The sequence below is a fragment of the Muscardinus avellanarius genome (genome assembly GCF_963383645.1).
Source record: "Muscardinus avellanarius genome assembly, chromosome: 7".
In the NCBI taxonomy this organism is placed as follows: Eukaryota; Metazoa; Chordata; class Mammalia; order Rodentia; family Gliridae; genus Muscardinus; species Muscardinus avellanarius.
This window is the reverse complement of record NC_137793.1, coordinates 84096189-84109216: the sequence shown is the minus strand read 5'-3', so window position 1 is coordinate 84109216 and position 13028 is coordinate 84096189.

Here is a 13028-nt window from a genome sequence, read left to right as displayed (position 1 = left end):
ACTTCCAAGCTACACCCCTAGCCCCCTTTTTTTGGAAATAGGGTTTCACTAGGTTGACAAGAGTCTCACTATATTGCTGAGGCTGTTCTCAAAGCTTTGATCCTCCTGTCTCAGCCTTCCAAGTACTGGGATTACAGGTGGGCACCACCACGCCCAGCTTTCACGGGGGTCTTGCTTTCAACTTGTGTGTATGTGTTTTGAAAATTCATTAAACATTATAATGGAGATAGATGGCTTGGTATTTCTTCTTACTTATTGAAATCAAAATACAGTTCTAATGGAAAGGAGCAACATGAAAGACAAAGGCGTTCTAGTCCAGAGCACCCCCAGCCCCTGAGAGCGGTGTTTACAGGTGTAGGATGGAAAGAGGAAATGAGGCCTATACCCAGGAGAGGTTTCCTCTCCAGCTCCAGGTCCTCCCAGGGCAAGGGTCAGGGCGAGGATCCTCACCATTCAGGACCCACCTTCTGGATTTCATTTCTGTTATTCTGCCTGGTCAGGAATCGACACTTGTAGGAGTTAATGCACGAGTCACGCTCGTGTCTGTGATGAGTGCGTGGCTGACCACCCAATGGGATCGACAGGCAGTAAGGTCAGTGTGGGGGATGTAGGGTGCAGGGACTGTAGTCATACAGGAAGTGATGCTCATTGAGAGATTGGTGACCCCCCAGGAAAAATGGGGCCACCTGGGAAAGAAGCTGGAGCAGACACTTATAGTGGGAAATGGGCTACACATCACTGGCCAGCTCCACAGGAACTTTGGTAGATGTCTGGACATTTGCAATTGATGTATTCCTTTGCTCCTTCATTTAAAGATATTTAAGAAGCTTCATATTCTAGTCCTATGGATACAGCAGTGAACCCATCAAACAGTAGGGGTCAGAGTGATAATAATGAGGACGTCAGGGCTCTTGACACCGTTTAGGGGGAAACTTGAAAACTCTGGAAAGTTTTAAACTTGATCTGATTTAATTTTTTTTTATACTGGGTTTTTTTTTTTTTTTTTTTGGTGGTGGTGGTGGTACTGGGATTCCTGGAAGCCCTTCTACCCCAGGGCTACACTCCCAGACCTATTTTTATAGTTTTTTATTTGGAAACAGGGTCTTTTAAGCCAGCACAGCTGGTTTCAAACCTGCGCGATCCTCCTGTCTCCGCCTCCCAAGCGCGGGGATTACAAGCCTGCGCCACCACGCCCGGCTATTTATACTGGGTATTGAACCCAGGAACATTATACCTCTGAGCTATAACTCCAGAACTTTTTGTTGTTTTTTTTTTGTTTGGGTTTTGGTATTGAGGATTGAACCCAGGGGTATTCTACCTCTGATCTACACCCCCAGGCCTATTTTTTTTTTTTTTTTACTGTATTTTGAAACAGGATCTCACTAAGTTCTGAAGGGCCTCGCTAAGTAACTGAGGCTGGCTGCTAAACTGCGATCCTCCTGTCTCAGCCTCCCAAGCACTGGGATTACAAGTCTGTGTCACCACGCCCGGCTTTATTTTTTGTTTTGAAACAGGGTTTCACTAGGTTGCTAAGACTCTCGCTACTTGCTGAGACTGTCCTCAAACCTCAGCTGCCCCATTTCTGGGATCACAGGCATGCACCAACATATATGGCTCTGACATAAATTTTAAAAAATATTTTTCTGGCTGCTAGTGTTGAAAATAGCTACAGGAGGCAAGAATGGAAGGAAGGAAAGTACCACTAATGTCCAAATGTGGTAGTGCCCAGCAGTTAAACCCTCAGAAACAGAAGGACTCTCGTGCTTTCCTGGAGGCAGCTAAAAGGCAGCACTGGAGATAGAAGAGAAAGACCCGCGTTGGTTTGTGTCTAGGCGGCAGTTAGCAGTGGATGGAGACAGTACAGCTGCAAACAGAACTCAGGAAAGGGATGCTTAGCTGGCTTGGTCTGGGACCAGAGGCCAGCAGTCTCAGAACCTTTGGGTTTTACTCTGGCTTCTCCCAGCTAGGGAGAAGTCCAAGGGCAGTGACTGTCACAGGTGCTGAGTGGCAAGGGACAGGGAAGACTGTGGTGGGGGGACAGGGATGAGGACTCTGCAAAGCTCTGGACTCTCACCAGTGTCAATGTAAAAGGAGCATCCTTTCCTTACCCAGCTCCCTCAGCGTGGCTGGTCCTCGGACAGAGGGGGGACAGGAGGAGATCACAGCAGAAGGCATGGAGGAGGCATCAGTCCTTGGGATCCTCCTGATGGTGATTTAGTCCATGACTGAGGGACCAGAGAGAAGAGTGACTATTTGGATTTTCCTAGCACATATGACCTGGGAAGATCGCTGGCCGGATGTGTGCAGCAACTTTGTATGATTGTATGATAATTGGTTATATTATATAGGATTGTTCTCCACTGACCATTTGAAAGGACTAGATTGACAGTACTATTTTGCTGTCATTGGATAGAAGAGGTCACTATCAGTCACACACATTTTGTTTGAGAATCTGCCTCAAGTACTGTTTAGCAACAGCTCCTCATAAACGGGAATGACATGGCCCCTGATTTTTTTTCCTCCTCCCTTAAGGATCTGACGACCTAGGTGGGTGAACAGAACTGACACAAACATTGAAGAAGTTCTATGTACAAAGTAGGCTGGCCCATAACAAAGAACAACATTCAAAGGTCCAAATATAAAAAAAAATGTATGCGTGTAGAGAGATGACTGTTATGGCAAAAGAATTCTTGTTTTTATAAAAGAATTTTTGAGAATTTGTGGGGAAAAACATACTCAGCTAACTTGTTCTAAAGCTGTGTTTCTGGGAATAGATGTTAGAAATTCAATTTATTGAATTAACCAACATCCCATGGGAATACTCTGGGGCAGCCTTGACTGCCCAAGGAGGGTGGGGGGACAGCCAGGAGTCCCCATGTATTGGCTGGATGTTCCTCACAGTTTGGCATCTGTATACTCCTACCCCATTCCCTTCCTCCGATCCTTCCCAAGCCTTTGAAGTGTCCTTGGCAGGCCCCATCTGGACCTCCAACAGTGGAGCAGCTCAGGGCTCTGTCCTCTCACTCTACTGTTGAGGCTCAGCGCCACCTGCTTGCTGATGCCACTGAAAGCTGCATCTCCACCCGCATCCATCCAGCTGCTTCCTGGACATCACTTCTTGGATGTATAGGAGCAATAGCACCGTCCATGATGATGGTGGTGAGCACTCGTATGGTTTTTACAGTGTGTCAGATACATGGTAAGTGCCTCATAAATACTAACGAGAGGTTAGGTAACTTTCTAAGATGCGCTAAGATGGTAGAGCCAGGTGGTTGTCAGAGTCTGGGTCCTCACAGCCATGTACACTGGATCCTGTGTCTCCACACTCAACACACTCAACAGTAGAGAGTAGAGACAGAATGCATGCTGCTGTTCCTTCATGACTCCTATCTCAACACTGTTCACTCACTTGCCCAAGCTGTCTCTCTTTAACTTTTTAGAATACAACATCAATCAAGCACTATTAGTGTAATTTCTGATCTGAAGTCTATGTTCCCAGATTCCTGAGAGGAACCATGTCTACCTTCTTCAACTCTGTGTCCCAACTGCTTAGCTCAGAGCCTGGTGTGCAGTAGACAACAAAGAAATGTCTGTAGAAAGAATGGATGAAAAAGGTGGCACGTACCTGTAATGGTGGCATGTACTTGTAATCCCAGTCCTTGGAAAGCTAAGACAGGAGGATTGCAGGTTCAAGATCAGCCTCAGAAACTTGAGATCCTTCAGCAACCTAACATGAACCTGTTTCAAAAACAAAACCAAAACCCAAAGAAAAAAAAAAAAACCAACATAGGAGCCAGGTGTGGTGGCACATGCCTGTAGCCCCAGTAATTGGGAGGCTGAGACAGGTGGATCACAGATTCCAAGCCAGCCTCAGCAACTTAGCAGGGCTCTCAGCAACTTAGTGAGACTCCGTTTTCAAATAAAATCTAAAAAAGGGCTTGGCAAAGGGGGGAGAATTAGAAGCTAAAATGTCCCTGGGTTAAATCCCCAGTACCACAAGAAAAAGATATAAAAAATAATGGATGAATGGCAGAACCATTCGGAGAGACACGATAATGGCCACACTGATATGTCATACTATTTTTTTTAATATCAGCTTTAGCCAGGCGTGGTGGCGCACACTTGTAATCCCCGCGCTTGGGAGGCTGAGACAGGAGGATCACACGGGTTCGAAGCCAGCCTCAGCTACTTAGTGAGGCTTTCAGCAACTTAGTGAGACTCTGTTTCCAAATAAAATATAAAAAAGGTCTGGGAGTATAGCCTGGAGGTAGAAAGCCTCTGGGTTCCACCCCCAGTACCACCAAAAAACAAACAAACAAACAAACAAAAACCAAATATCAGCTTTATTGAGAGAGAATGTGCATAGCCTACAGTTCACTCTCTAAAAACATACAATTCCATGATTTTTAACATATTCAGAATTGTGCAACCATCATTGCAATCAATTTTAAAACATTTTCACCAGCCCAGATAGAATATACTATACCATGAGCACAGACTCTGGTTCCCTGTGTTAATATTAAAGACAATAAAGATGAATCCTAAGCCAGGCGTGGTGGCGCACGCTTGTAATCCCAGCATTCGGGAGGCTGAGACCAGAGGATCGCGGTTCGCGGACAGCCTCAGCTACTTAGTGAGGTCCTCTGCAACTCAGTGAGACCTGGTTTCAAAATAAAGAATAATTTAAAAAAAAAAGAGCAGAGGGTATATCTTGGAGGTCAAATGCCCCTGGGTTCCATCCCCAAATTCACACACACACACAAAAAGAACCCTGAGGAATGTTTCATAGGTGGCAGGATACTTCATGGGGGCGCAGTTCTTCAAGGTGGGCTTTTTGATGCATCTTGCAGTAGGTTAAACTTCAGTGCATGGTGTGAGCCTTTAATAAAAAGTTTAATCTGGAAGGAAGAGGAGGGCTGGTGGAGGTGGCCGGGGAGCAAGAAGCACCTGTACGATACGGCACCGGCACCTCATGAGCTTTGTTAAACCTAGACCTGGTAGACTGCACGCTAAGCCACTTCTTGTTGAGTTTGCAAAAAGTCAGTTAGCTCGGGGTTCAGAAGAGAGAAAGATGCAGCTTAAGACAGATGGCTTTTGAGACAGCGATGATGATAAATGATTAGAATTTGAATCCTGATTTTGCTCCTCACTACAGCTCTGACAACTATGGGCAAATTATCTTCCCCAATCTTCAGTTTCTTGAGGTTTCTTTTTTTTTTTTTTTTTTGGTGTGTGTATGTGTATGTGTACTAGGGATTGAAAATAGAGGCATTCTGCCTCTGACCTACACCCCTAACCCTATTTTATTTTTTATTTTGAAATAGGGTCTCAGTAAGTTGCAGAGGGCCTCACTACATTGCTGAGGTTGGCTGCAAACCTGTGGTCTTCCTGTCTCCTCCTCTCACGTACTAGGATTTCAGGCATGCACCACCATGCCCTGGCTCTTGATTTTAAAATAGTATCTCCATAGTAACTTCCTTGTTGGGTTGTTGTGATAAATAAGTCAGTGTATGTGAAGCAACTGGCATAGTGGCTGGCGCTCAATAAATAGTAAAACATTTCATCCCTAATAATAAGCAGATCTGAGCTAAAACATCTATAGAGATAATGCTATATAATAACTGAAAATGGTAATTTATTGCTATCCAGGTTACAGTGAAATAGATACACTCAGATCCTGTAAGGATGTTGTAAAATGGGCTTTCTGAAAGCAGAAGGTCAATACTAAAGTTGATACTAAAGCATAGGAACAGCTTCCCTCAAACTTAGATATCTGCTCCTAGAACTTTCCATCTACCTTACGGTGATCATCTAAAATAAAACAACAACAACAAAATAACCCAAGTCAATATGTATAAAGGTATCCCATCACAGTGTTTTCTATGCTAGTAAATTTCAGAAATGCCTGGATGACAATCCCAATGAATGGTTTGAAGTTGAGGGTTGTATTGACAAGATAAGATATAAGGTAGCCATTGAAAACATGGAAACTATCTGGATACTGAGAGACCCTTATTCACGGACACCCTGTGGAGGGAGAGCCTGATAGAGAATGGAGAAAAGCCAAGTGGCAGAGGTAGAGCTGGAAGAGCAGGAGGCTGGCAGACAGCAGGAAGCCTCACAGACCTACATCAGGACCTTGGATTTCATCTGAAGCGTGTGGGAAGCCATGGGAACTTATTTATTTTTCAGTGCTGGGAATAGAACACAGGGCCTCACACATGCTAGGCAAGGGCTCTGCTACTGAGCTATACATCCCCAGGAGCCACTGGAAATGTTTGAGCAGAGTAACATAACTAGAATGGAGGGCTTGAACAGTCTTTATAATGCACAAAACAGTCTGGAAAACTCTTTTTTAAAAACACAAATATGTAGACAAGACATAATGCAAACATAAATTGGAGTGATTGAATAGTTAGTAGGTGTTTTCCCCTCTTTCCAAAAATTTCCTAATCATGTGGACATGCCAGCCTCCCATTTACAAATGGAGAGAAGCCAGGCATGGTAGCACATGCCTCTAATCCTAGTACTTGGGAGGCTGAGTCAGGAGGATTGCAGGCTCAAAATCAACCTCAGCAACTTAGCGAGATTCTCAGCAACCTAGCAAGATCCTGTTTCAAAAATCAATAAATGAAAATGGAGAGAGAAAATGGATTCTCTTACAGAGAGGAGATTTGTTCTATCATGGGTACAGGGAACATCGTGCAAGGTTAAAAGGCTCGGGATGAGGGCTGTTGCCTTGCGAAATGTGCGAGGAGATGGGGTGGTAGATGAGTGCCTTATCGACCCCATCTCAGCTCCTTCTCCAGGAGGTGCTAAACTATCAGAAATAGCTTCCTGTTGATGCTATAGATTATAACTTTGTTTATCACTGTTCTGATCTCCCCCTGCAAGCTTTGAGGCTGAAATCTGCCAGTCAAAGCAGAAAAAAAGGGGCCATATCACACAAGGCTTGGCAGATGAAATGCTGGACCTGGACCTCCTCGAGGAGCCCCAGTGCAGATCCCTTCCCGGGGGCCTCGCAGCAGGAGTAAGCACAGGGCCTTTGTAGGCAGTTCACCTTTCCATATTCAGCCAGTGTTTGCATGCAGTGAGGGAGCGTGTGAGCCGCACAAACCTGCCATTGCATGTGTAACAGGGCACTTTAATTTACTCACTCATTGGTCTATACCACAAACATTTGGTAAGTGCCTATAAGATACAGGCAGAATTCTGGAGACTGGGATGCAGAGAAAATAAGATCTAGCTCCTCCATAATTCACACTTTGCTATTTAGAGCCCAGTCATAATAACAGATAATTTGCAGAGTTATGGAATTTTGCAGCAGATGGGATGCTGAAATGTTTGACTGAAAACTCCTTTTAGGGGCTGAGGATGATGTTCAGTGGTCGAGCATGTGCTTAGCATATGTGAAGCTCTGGGTTCCATTCTCAACACCAAAGAATGAACAAACAGAACTCCTTACCAGTGTACATGAGGAAAATGTAGTCCAGAGAGGATGAATGCTCAGATCTCTAGGTCATAGGGGTTTAGCCACGTGAACTGCCTCCGACCAGTCTTGCAAAGATGGCGGCACCCTGCTACATCACTGTCCTCGTGAGAGTGTGTGCAACACTATTAAACCTATTAAAGCTGCCGCCATTTCTGACATATGATCAACACACGCCATCCTAGTCCCCAGTCAAAGGAGGAGCTCTAAAAATCTCCCATGGAGGACCTAAAGGGCATGGTGATCCAAGGTCTTTAAAGATGATATGACACTGTGAGCTTTGAGCAGCAGCATGGAAGCTTCTGATCCTCAAAAGAGTGTGAATGTCACAGGACGGGGGCTGCCGCCATCTCTAATCTGCATCCATATTGGGGAATAGAAATAGTAAGTCAAGGATCTTGGCTTCAGCCGAGTATGTTGGTGCATGCCTATACTTCCAGTATTTTGGAGGCTGAGAAAGGAGGATCGCTGGTTCCAGGCCAGCCTCAGTAACATAGCCAGTAACCTAGCAAGACCCTGTTTCAAAAATAAAAATAAAAACTAGGACTGAGGGTATAGCTCAGAGGTAGAATGCCCCTGGGTTCATTCTCTAGTACCTCTCCAAAAAAGAGAAAAGACTCTTGGTTTCATTTTTATTGGCTCCAATTAATTACTTAGAGTTCATGGCTGAATGTGGAGCAGAGAGCTTTGCTATCAGCAGGGCAAACCTGGAGGGTGTAGAGGGCCCGGTTAGAGAATCAATCACTCCATACAGCCGCCAGAGTGTTGTGCATTCCTAAAATCTCCAGTGATAAGGGCTGTGTGTTTTTAACATGGCTGTGCAAAGGAAGAGAACTGCAGCTTCAGAGGATTCCACAGAGCTGTGATAACCAATGGGCCATAAATCACTGAGAAGGGCTCAGCCCAAGGGGCAGCTTTCTCACTAGCATTTAGAGAATAAAACCACTAATGGCCAGGCATAGCGGGGCATGCTTGTAATCCCGGTACTGGATAGGCTGAGACAGGAGGATTGCAGGTTCTAGGACAGCCTCAGCCAGTAGTGAGACTCTCATCAATCTAATGAGACCCTGTTTCAAAATAAAATAAAAAGGCTTTGGGGTGTAGTTCAGAGATAGAATGACCCTGGATTTAACTTCCAGTAACACACACACACATACACACACACACACACCTGCTAATGGCAACCATTTGTTATTTACAAGGAAGTGTGTCATCTATTTACCTAGATCACATTACTTCAAACAAACTTATGAGATTTTTAAAAATACATATTTATTAGATTAATTAACTTCCCAAGTTACCCAGATACTAAGTGCTGGAGTCAGTATTCAAATCTAAATATTGACTCAGATCCCATTATTCTACCAGCCCACTTGTTCTAAACAGGGTGACGTGGTACCAAAATTTTACCTTTTCTGTTTTCTATCTGGGTTATTTTATCATCTGCCCATTATTCCCCACACCCAGGATCACTGAAGAGCCTAAAATGGACCTTCCTAACACTATCACACAAATGGAAAGACCAGGTTAGGTTCATCTCTTTTGATGCTAATGGCGAAGAAGTTGTCCTCAAAAGCTTTTCTCATCTCTCGCCCTGCGCCCCATACATACTCTCAGGCTGTAGCCACGTCACATTTAGGTGCAGAGACGAGCCAGCTGGAAGGGATATTTGCTAAGAGCCAGGGCCCTGTTTCTTCACTCTGCAGAGGAAGCACACAAGTCCCTCGCTGGGCAGTGAGTGGTAAGCTCGTGCAGCAAGCTGGCACCAGAGCTGGGGCTTGAGCCCAGGCCTCTTGGCTCCTCCTCCAGGGTTCCTTCCATCTACCAGCACTCAAGCATGTCCGCACTATTGACGAATCTCCCCTATCTACGCAAACTCTCTGCACCCAGGAGCAGCTCACCAGGGCCAAAGGGGCAGGAGATGTTATCTGCTTCGCCCCTCCACTCACTGAGCTAGATTGCTATCGCGCGACAGCGACCCCCACCCCCACCCCTTGATGGAAATGATGAAGCATTTGTGTCTGGCTTCCAGTTGACAAAGAAGGTTCTGGTGGGGTGGAGTGGGGGAAGTTTCCATCAGGCCCTTGCTGACACACAGGCTGGAATCGGACCTTGCTCATGGCCCCAGAGGTGAGTACTGTCTAGGTAGGTAAGATTTTAGATTAATTTACAGGGTGTGTGTTTGTCTATAAACATGTATATATAGGAGTTTCCTTTGCTGTTTTGGGTTTGCAGGGTGTGGAATTCAATTTGACATCACCTTGGAGTGAGCCAAAGATTCATCAGTTTGGTGTGTGTGTGTGTGTGTGTGTGTGTGTGTGTGTGTGTGTTATCAGAAATGGAACTCAGGGGCATTCTATCTCTGAACTACACCCCCAGCCCAATTTTTATTTTTTATTTTTTATTTTCTGAGACAGGGTCTCACTGAATTGCAAAGGACCTCACTAAGTAGCTGAGGCTGGTGGCGAACCAAGATCCTCTTGTCTCAGCCTCCTGAATATGCTGGGATTATAACGTGCAACTCCATACCCAGCTAGCAGTTTGCATTTTATGGATATTAATCTCTAGCTCCTGAGATCTAAGATCTGTCTGCATTAGCAGCAGTTGCCCTTGGGGCTCAATAGAAGGTGCATGAACTTTGAGTGCAGAATTCTGGGAAAAAAAAAAACTGGTTCAAACCCTTACTCTACTAAGTTCTTATGAACCTCAGTTTTCTCATCTACAAAATGGGTACGAAAACACCCACCTTCCACGGTTGCTGTTGAAAGGACTCAGGCACGTACTCTTAATGCACTAATTGCGCCATTAACAGTAGCTACTACTCTTCCCTTTTAAGTCAACTGAAAACCAGATCTCTCTACAGAAGCGTTTTCCCTGAGATTTGTTCTGGAGTCACAAAGGACTAATTGTATGTGGAGGGAAGAGGGCCAGTGTGGGAGTCTAAAACTGTCATGAGCGGAAGTCAGAAAATGTTCTGTGAAAGAAAAGAGTCATTCAAACATCTGCATGAAGCCAACAACAGCAGAAGACAATAATATTGACCTTGAAATAGAAGTTAACTGCTGGACACGGTGGTGCGTGCCTGTAATCCCAGTACTGGGGAGGCTGAGACGGGAGAATCACAGATTGCAGGACAGCCTCAGGAACCTAGCAAGAGCTTGTTTCAAAATAAAAGGGGGGCTGGGGGCATAGCTCAGAGGTATAGTGCCCCTGGGTTCAATCCCCAGTACAAAATAAAATCAAATAAAAAAGAAAGAGGAAAATGAGATGGGGGGAGGGAGGGAGGGAGGGAGGGAGAGAGAGAGAGAGAGAGAGAGAGAGAGAGAGAGAGAGAGAGAGAGAGGGAGAGGCTGAGGCCTGGTTCTAAGAGCTTTGTATGGATGGCCTCATTTAATTCTCACAGCCGGAGCAAGCAGGTTCTCTGCATGGTTTTCCTTTACATGAGAGGAAACTGAAGTACGAAGGTGTTAAGTGGCTGGACTGGACTGGTAAGAGAAAACTCTTTTTTTATTATTATTTTTTTATTGGTGCACTGTATTCATACATCATAGTGGGATACAAACTTTTGTAGACATACATGCACACATCACCCAGTCAGCCCCCACCCGATCCCCACCCCATTCTCTCCCCATCCCTCCCTCCCATGCTTGGCTTAGTGGTTGACATCTAGTATTATAGCAATTTATCCAAAATTAAAAATGATAATCTCACATAACAGTTTCATTTGACTGATACCAAGCTTTTGATGACTTAAAGATAACATTTCAATATTTCCTTTTACTTTCTTTCTTACCAGAGAATATTTTTTTCTATTTTTTTAGGTGAAACTATCATATATTTATATATTTATTTTTCAGAAAAAAAATCTATCCTAATATGGAATATGGATTCTAGATACCCAAAACGATCTTGAAAAAGAACAAAGCTAGAAGATATATATTTTCTGATTTCAAACAATATAAAGCTACAATAATTGAAACAGTGTAGTACTATTCTAAAGGCAGATATATAAACCATTGGAGTTAAATAAAAGCCTGGAGCTAAATTCTTCCCTATACTGTCAAGTTATTTTTGAAAAGGTTTCCACGAACACTTGGTGGTGGAAATAATAATCTTTTAACTAAATATTGTTGAAACATAATAATTACATGGAAAAGAATAAAATTGGACCCTTACCTAATCCCATATACAAATATTAACTCAAAATAGATAAAAGACCTAAATATAAATCTTAAGACTATAAACTTTTAGAAGAAAATCTGGGTCATAAAACCTCACAACATTGAAATTGGCAGTGATTTCTTGGATATGATTTCAATGGCACAGGCAACAGAAGAGTATACAAACTCCCTAAAAAATAAAAAAATTATTGTATATCCAAAGACAATGTAAACAGAGTTAAAAGTTACTAATAGAATGGGATAAAATATTTCCAAATGCTATATCTGAAGATATATTAATATTCCAACTAGAAATCATAAAAATTAAGAACAATAAAGGCAAACAATACCATTTAGAGATAGGTAAAAGACCAACATAAATAATGAATCTCCACAGATAACCAATCTTAGTTGTCTGTTGGATGGAAAATCTTGTTTCTCTGGTTCTGGTGTGTGTTACCTATTTCTTCTTTGTAGTTAATCTCTTTGAGTATTTTCTCTAGCGCTGGTTTTGAAGACATAAATTCCTTCAGTTTCTGTTTGTCATGGAAGCTTCTTATTTCTCCATCTAATTTGATAGAAAGTTTTGCTGGGTAGGAAATTTTTGGCTGGAAGTTGTTTTCTTTCAGAGTTTGGAATATGTTACTCCAAGCCCTTCTGGCTCTCATGACTTGGTTTGGGAAGTCTGGAGTGATTCTAATTGGTTTGCCTCTGAATGTCACTTGGCCCTTTGTTTTTGTTGCCTTTAAGATTCTCTGCTTGGCTTCCACATTGGTCATTTTGACAATTATGTGGCGTGGGGATCCTCTTCTCCAATCCTGTCTAAAGGGAGTTCTATAAGATTCCTGGACCTGTGTATCAACCTCTTGCTCTATGTTTGGAAAATTTTCTGCAATTACTTCCTTGAAGAGATTGTTGATCCCTTTGGTTTCACTTTCTTTTCCCTCCTCTATTCCAATTATTCTTAGGTTAGCTCTCTTAAAATGGGCCCATATTTCTTCAATATCAGATTCCTGCTGTCAGATATTTTTTCCTAGATTAGAAACTATGCGTTCATTATTGGAATGATCATCTTCTAAGAGCGAGATTCTGTTCTCCATGTGGTCTAATCAGTTGTTTGTGCTTTGAATTGAGGCCTTTACTTCATTAATTGCATCCTTTATCTCTTTTTGGCTCTCTCTGAGTTCTTTTTGAAGCACCTCTATTATTTCTAGAGTTATTTTCCTGATTTGATCTTCTAGAAATCTCTGATTTTCTGTTTTATCGGGTTCTGATGTTGTGGGGTTGTGGGCATTCATTGCTCCAGTATTATTCCTCTTTCCTATGATTTCGGAAGTTTGTGCCTTCTCTGGGTTCTTCCCTTGGGTCACTATGACTTC